Here is an 8,030-nt window from a genome sequence, read left to right as displayed (position 1 = left end):
TACAAACCACACCAAACAGTGCATTTTTCGGGATGCATGGGCAGTTCATGATGAAATGTCAAAGCATACTGAGCATCTTTCTCTTTGACACCATGTCTGAAATCCCACGTGATCTGTCAAATACTAATGCATGAAAATCCTAACCTCAAAAAAATCACCCGTTAGTACCAGCAGCGGAAACGAACGGTGTGTGGTAGTAGTCTCGGCGGCAAGTCGCGTGCATTTGTGACTTCAGTTCGAAACGGACATTCGGCGCGAATGCAAGTCAGGTAAAATTTACTGCTGCACTTGAACGATAAAGTGTAGTAATAAATAATTATAAACACAAGTGGTTGTTGGAGAGTAAATGGAGAAAATTAAGCTTTTTTAGGCTGACTTTTATATATTTTCGGATTTCACATTTACATAAAGCGTACTAAGTGTTCCGTTTAAAGTTGATGAAGTAGATAATATTTTTGAGATAAAATATTACACAGAAGTAATTTTGTGCTTTCAAAAGTTAAGTGATCGCTGTGAACCTTTGTGTTATTTGAATTTTTAATCGTTGCTGTTGAATACGTGAAAGTGCATTTCCTCAACCTGAAGAATATTCTGTGAGTAATAATTATGTTAAAGCTGAAACTGCAATTTTCAAGCATTGATGATGAGTCGTAATAAATAAATATTATAGTCAAATTTTCAATATATGTTAAGCAAAAGCGTTTTATTTTGAAACGAATTTCCATCATCTTTTGTCAAGTTTGGTTTGGAGACAAACCGGTTTTAGTGTTGTGCCATCTTCAGTGGCATTTTCCATGTAATTATGTTTAGACCATTGTCATAAAAATATGTTAATTAACCCTTGTGCGGAAACCTGAAAGCTACTAGGTACAGTAGAAACCTAGGTACAAATGTAGCTATGTGCATTTTTATACAAATAAAATTTATTTTAATTTGAGATATTTACCCATTAGGTATTTGTCAAGAGCTGTTCTGGACTTATTTCGTGTGCGTGTACGTATTCTATAAGTTTTCACACAGTTTGTTTATAAAATATGTATATAGGTACATTTGTATCTAGAACTCAGTTCTACGGTATTCCCCCTCAAATGATAGCAAAACTTCACTTTCTAAAAATTTAATAATCTGGGATTAATACAAAAGGATTATTCCGAATTCTGGTTCAAATCGGTAGTGGGTTAAATTGACCATAGCTGCATTCTTTTGAATATAATATATAATACCAAAAGATTCGGATTCTGCGGACAAAGATACGTGGACTTTCCGCTAGTATAATGGACATACGGTCTGTTTGACCCATTTCCGGTCGAACCGGACGTCGGTGAAGCGATCATAAGATAGATAATTTACGACTAGGATTTTAAATTTCGTTTCGTTTTCGAGTACAAAACATTTTTGTCCATTTTAGAGGTTGAAAAAGAGGAGTATAGAAGTGTCAAACAAAACTTACATATTTTTAACTGCAGAATCGGAGTCTGCAGTAGAAATATATATGCCTCATTTTAAAAACTGGACTTCCTTTAATATGGCGAAAATATGGAGCATCCCCGACTTGGTAGTTCATATGTTTGCGTTCATCATGAGCTGGTTGTATTTGTCTCAACTAACAGTCCTTATCACAGGGTACTGGGCCCTTGAAAGCCATGCTGCAAGACTGGTACTGGGACACAATGCTTCTTATCGTAGCTGTTATTCATTATATCAAGAAGAAATGGTAAATCATCTGCTCTGTAGTTGCCAAGCACTACGTATGGAGGTCTAGAGTTAGGGTCTGGGCAAACGCTGCTTAGGCGGTATAACAGGCATATTGATTAATAGCCCGGCGCTTCTGGCTGAGGTAAATTTTAATTTTCCCTCTCGAGTGTCAGGACACTTTCGACCTCTATTTTTGAAGCCATGCAAAACTAATTTTGAACTAAACGAATCATTCCATGGTTTATGTCAAGATTTTGACTCTCATTCCAGCACGTTTGACATATCGGACTCGATTTTTGCTATAAAGAAAACTATCATTACCACTCTCAATAATTGAAATACTATCTTTAGCATATCCAATCAGCGGATGAATTCGATTCTGAAGATGAATAGTTTTAGATCTCGACACTTAACAAACTCGCTGTTTTCTTGATATCTTTTCTTATAAGGTAAATTTTCGTGTTGTGACTTTAAAACAAGGCACATATGTACATTTATGTTCGTAAGTACTAATTAGGGTAGTATGAAATTTAAATCTCTACTGGAGTGTCAAAATGCCTTTTTAATGTTTAAAGTTGGTTATAGGTATAGCGGTACCTAGGGCTCCGCATAATGGTTAAGAATGTCCGATACATCTGCTGGGGCTGAATATTGCATCCAACTTCTCTAAACTTATGAGCAAATCTCACAAAATTTCTAATACACCTATGTATCGTGGAAAATGCATTATCTTCAGTTTTGCATAAATAACAACATTTCAACCCCAAATTGTATTTAAATTAAAATTTGAAAAATATATAGGTACTAAAAGAAGTAAAAATAACCAATAGTGCTCATAAGCCCGTAGTTGCGTATGTAACGTATACGCCCCGTAGCGCCAAACACAGTCCTCTATTAACATGTTTACTCGCGCGCCTTAATATAAAAGCCATCTAATTCAAAAGTAATTAAATATTGGCGTGGGAGATTTTTACACAGTATTCCTTATGCACTTGTTTATTACCTTCTTCATGTTCATATATAACAATTTTAGAATGAATTTCGAGTTTGCCAGTAAAAATTGTAAAAATGGAGTTTTAGTTTCTCTCAAATCATAGTCATCTTTTACTCAATGTAATTTTTTTGTTTCATATGGTGATACACTTAATTCGTATCACTAGAGTAATTCGTTTTGGACCGAAGAGCATTTTCACCGTATGATTTCAATATTTAAAAATATCTAAAGCTATTGACATTAAAAACATCGTAAAATTTAAAAAATTAAATTAAATTATCTATTGCGACAGATATTCCGCATGGTGCCATTTTTTTTTTGTTTTTAGTTTGGTAGGACACTTTTGAAACTTCACAGATTTGCTCTGCTTGATGCCAACCTCCATTGTCTGTAATATGAACATTCTATTTGAAAACTGCCCAAGGTTATTAAAAAGATTTAAGTTTTTTCTCGGTGACAATGAAAGAATTAATAACTTCGGTACTTTTTCACCTAAATAAAGCTTTTAAGTAGGGATGTGCCGGGTAGAGATTTTGCCGAATAACCGGATTCCGGATATCCTGTAAAAAGTAAGAGCCGGATTCGGATATCCGATCGGATATCTGGTAGACTGCTATTCTTAACAAGTTTCACAATATTGTTATATGTATTAGGTTTTTTTGTTTAGCTAGATTTTCTGCTTTTTCTAGCTGAACTATCCAATACGTAATTAAGAATACAAAATTTCTCCTCTGAAATCCTAGTTTTGATATAATACCGTATTAAAAAGACAGCTTCTCCGTCTGCAATCTGGATTGATCGATTATTTTTGGTAAATAGAGGAACGTCAAAGACAAAAGATAATCAAGAATGAATTCCGCAAAGAAAAAACGCGTGACTGACTTTTTTTTATTTTTAAATGTGATGAAAATCAAACTAGTGTGCACGGTAACATATCGTTTCGCTTGTGAACTAAATAATTCGAAATTATAAATCAGCATGGAGACGCCTAATGAATCATATGAAAAAGTCGAATTCTAGTGAAAGCTTCTATTGAAGAGCGAGACCAGAATATTTGCCAATGCTTTGAGGAAATAGGCAACGGATCTGATACTGATTCCAGTATCAGTATTCTAGTGATGTGGATAGCCAAACAATGGAGAAATGGATAAATATTTACAGCTACCCCTTATACCCTGATAAGAAGATCCTTTAATTTGGTGGAATTAAAGACGGCCGCTATTGTTTTTTTTTTTTGTAGCGGGTATAACAACCCCGCCCTGATCGGCTAGTGCCTCAGTCGTTGTCGTCAAGCTCAACTAACGGAAGACCCAATAAGCCTGCAGCCTCTATGTAGTTTGTCCACAGGGACAAGTACGTTAGTTTTGTGGGGTTTTCCGTGTATGCGAAGAGAGTGATTTCGAGTCGTGGGGTGTCTCTTTGCGTGCCGGACACTCACCTGGCACATCTGCATCTAAGGTATGAGTTCAACCCGCTGCAGTAGTCAGAAAGACGAAGCTCCGTCTCGTCTACGTCAGGTGATGGTGTGCCCAGAACGGCAGTCACAGGTCTGGTGTCTACGTAACTTGAGACTGACTCCTTGTGATTGCCGCTCAGGGCTTGTGGGTATGCTGACGGGTCCAGAGGTCGGCAGGCAATGGAAAACCTCCGAGTCTATTTCTGCCATGAAAAACAGCTTCTCATAAAAATACAATCGCCATTCGGAGTCGGCGTAAAACTGTAGGTCCCTCCCCTTGTGTTACAACATCAATGCGCACACCACGAATCGGAGGAAAAGCCCGGTCAAACACTATCAAATGTATAAGCACCAATTTCCAAATTTGTTTACTTTGGCAATGAATTATCTCTGTGAACCACCTTCCTCAGTGAACTCAAAAAGGGTGTTTGTGTTGAAATGGGTTCTTGGCCGGTAATGCGTAAATGCTTCTTTTCATAATGAAAAATATATTAATTTTTAAATCCAAATTACTTTTAGACACTATTAAATTTGATTATCATAACTAAAAAAAAATGCTGAACTAGATTCTTAAATAGAATCTTCTATAATCGAAAACTGGAAATCCGGCCGGATTTTAGCCATATCCGGCCTGGCCTGATAGTCGGATAACAGAAAAAAGGCCGGATAAGCCGGTTTCCGGATGTCTACCGGATACCCGGCACATCCCTAGTTTTAAGGGTAAAATTGTTCAAATACTTGATTTAATTTCTTATTGTACTTGTTCGCATGCCATTGATTGAAATAAATGCAAAAACAATACTTTGCTGTCGAGAGGATTTTGCAATAACTCGCGAATTTTGCTGATATGCATACATATGGGAAAATCTCCGAAACCGTGCGATTCAATGCTATGAAAACGTAAATTTTTAAATTGAAAACAAAAAAATATTATATATGTATATCAAATTGTTTGAAATCCATTGAGGAAACATTAAATGCTTGTGTGATTAATTTTTCTCAAATGCTTAAAGAGTTCTTCAACCAACTTCTTAGATAGGATGTTTTTCTATCAAGTTTTGAACTAGGGCCATCTTAAAAAGTTTTCTGAGATATGGCGCTTTCGAACTGGCTGCCGAGATAAGTCGATCTGGAAATGGAGTAGCATTTAGAAATCTTATTTATATTTATCTTCCGTGCATTTCGAAAGTTTTCAGAATTTTAAATGTAAACCCAATTATTTAAATTTCTTTTTTAAATAAGTTGCTATGCTGAATTCTTCATTATGGCTTTAACTAATTCACTTAAAATTTTTTTATAAACTCCCGTAGAACTTCTTTCGTGGCATTGGATCAAAGGTCAGCTTTGACAGTGGATTCCTCTTGCCCCAAAAGGTGAGTACTAGCTATTTTCCATTATATTAAAAACAAATATGTAGAATCATCAATATTAGCGAAATATAACATTAACATATAGTATTATAGATACGATATACAAATGTGCATCGTTCAACATTTTAAACCGATTTAGGTAAGGGAAGAGTTAATTAAGTGTGTATGTTTTGATGTACATAAACAATTTTCTCAACACTTATGTACACGTATATAAAAACTCCCATAAAAGGGCAATTAAACTAACGATAAAGATCGTCTATGGCTTGCCTATTTAGAAATCGATCTTGGTTTTGAAAACTTAATATTTAGTTTTATTGAGATTTTATTAAACTCTAAACGCGCCCTAAATTTTAGTGCATGAGAAAAATAATTAGCTGCGAGCGGATGAAGATAAACTAATTTTTGAAAACGAACAGATTTGCTGGGTATGTTAAACTCGCCCGAGCCCGAGAAATTCAGAGTAGTAAATGGAATCATTAATTAGATCGTAAACAAAATTTAGAAAATGGATTATTCTTATGGTCTCAAGTGATTTTAAGTTTATTAACATACAGAATTCTTATCCGATTTTAGACTATACTTTATAAAATAAGTTATACTAGGTTTCTAATTTGTTTGTATTAAATTTTTTAGCCCAAAGAGCAGAAAAAGTTACAATCTTGATGACAAGCGTTTATCTTGCTCTTGGTAAGTAATGTTAAATAATAATAACTAGTTGAAAACCATTATAGTGGGGAACGACAAAAAATGCACAGCAAAAATGTAAAATATTAAAAAAAAATGTACCAAAGCTAACTTTTTATACCCGAGCGCACTTGTGCACAAGGGTATTATAACTTTGTTCACATAACGGTTGTTTGTAACAGGCAAAACGAATCGAGATAGATATAGACAAATGTATACATAAATGATCAGAATGAAAAGAGAAATCGATTAAGCGGTGACTGTCTGTCCGTCCGTCCGTCCGTCCGTCCGTCCGTCCGTCCGTCCGTCCGTCCGTCCGTCCGTCCGTCTGTGCACACGATAACTCGAGTAAAAATTGAGATATCTTAACGAAACTTGGTACGTGGACTTCTTTTGGGCATGGGACGGATGGTATTGAAAATGGGCGAAATCGGACAATAACCACGCCTACCTCCCATATAACGGTAATTTTCAGAAATACGAAAAGTGCGATATTTTAGTAACCACTGAAGATAATTCACTCAAAATTGATATTTACAATGAGGTTTAGACGAAAAATAAGAATATTACAAAATTTTGGCAAATGGGCGTAGCCACGCCTACTTATGGTTACATGCGTATATCTTGGTAACCGCTGCACCAATTTCTTCCAAACTTGGCACAGTTGTTGGTCCTGCTACAACATACCAAATGGCCGAAAATTTTTAAAATCGGACAATAACCACGCCCACATCCCATATAACGGTAATTTAGAAAAATACGAAATCCTCGATAAATCAGTAAATATTAAAGCTAATTTATTCAAAATTGATGGTTGCAACAATTGTTTACCAAGAAATACGCTTATGATACAATTTTGGAAAATGGGCGTGCCACCGCCCACTTATGATCACATATATGTATCTCGCTAACCGTTCTAGCAATTTGAACCAAACTCGGTATGGTTATTGTGCTTGCCACATAAAAGCAAAGCGCTGAAAATTATTGAAATCGGACTAAATTACGACCGCTCTTCATATAACGGTATATTTCAGTAATGCTTGAAACTTCAATATTTCGAAATTTAAGGACGCTAATTTACTTAAAATTTATACACCCCGGCTTATCGTGTAGCGGTAGTTTTCGGAAAGGTGGAAAACATATATTTAATAATTGCGCCGGGTATTTAATGTTCGGCTCCGCCCGAACTTAGACTTTCTTACTTGTTTTTTTTGAAGTTTTAGAAAAATTTTAGGTATACAGTATTATATGTAGCAGAGCTGTGTAATGATTGAATCAATTGAGTGTGCATTCTCATTTTTTTCGTTTAAAAAATGTGATTGTTTGATTTAAAAAATTTAACAACCACTCTTGAGATTGGTTACAAATTGCAAACACAAAATATGTAGTGTGTTATGGAATGGTTGATACCCATTCACATAGAGAATGTGAATGCAAAAAAAAAACTCAATCATGTATGATTGGACGTTTATGGGAATGCAATCTGTCATTATCATTCAGTACTAATACTATTTGTTGTATCAGGGTTGAAATTTTTGTACCCAAAATGTGAAACCAGAAGATTGCCATCTCCCTTAAAATAAGTAAACAAATAAATATTTGGTGCTAAAATATTTTTCTAAGTGTTTGGCCGAACTTCTGCTCAAACTTGAGGCATGAGTTCTGATTTTATAAGAGTTTTCAAGGCAGAAATATACTCGAAGGTATGCCATTGCGTGCCGAAGGACGACTGCTATTTTGTGTTATGATCTGACCAGGTATTTAACCATGGTCCTATGGAGTGGAAGTACGCACATGTAATCACTCTGCTACGGCGGCCGCCGTAAGT

The 8,030-nt window shown here is 35.4% G+C and overlaps 1 long non-coding RNA gene across 1 annotated transcript; it reads left to right on the top strand.

Annotated features, from left to right (window-relative positions):
- Positions 1-248: 248 nt before the first annotated feature.
- LOC118743681 lies at positions 249-5,518 on the top strand. The gene is made up of 2 exons (XR_004993489.1): positions 249-593; positions 5,456-5,518. It is a non-coding gene; the product is annotated as an uncharacterized LOC118743681 (long non-coding RNA).
- The last annotated feature ends 2,512 nt before the right edge of the window (positions 5,519-8,030 follow it).

Source organism: Rhagoletis pomonella, unplaced genomic scaffold, assembly GCF_013731165.1.
Source record: "Rhagoletis pomonella isolate Grant_MI unplaced genomic scaffold, Rhpom_1.0 Rhpom_scaffold_00007, whole genome shotgun sequence".
In the NCBI taxonomy this organism is placed as follows: domain Eukaryota; kingdom Metazoa; phylum Arthropoda; class Insecta; order Diptera; family Tephritidae; genus Rhagoletis; species Rhagoletis pomonella.
Note: the sequence above shows the minus strand (reverse complement) of the source record. Positions and strands in the feature narration are given on the sequence as shown.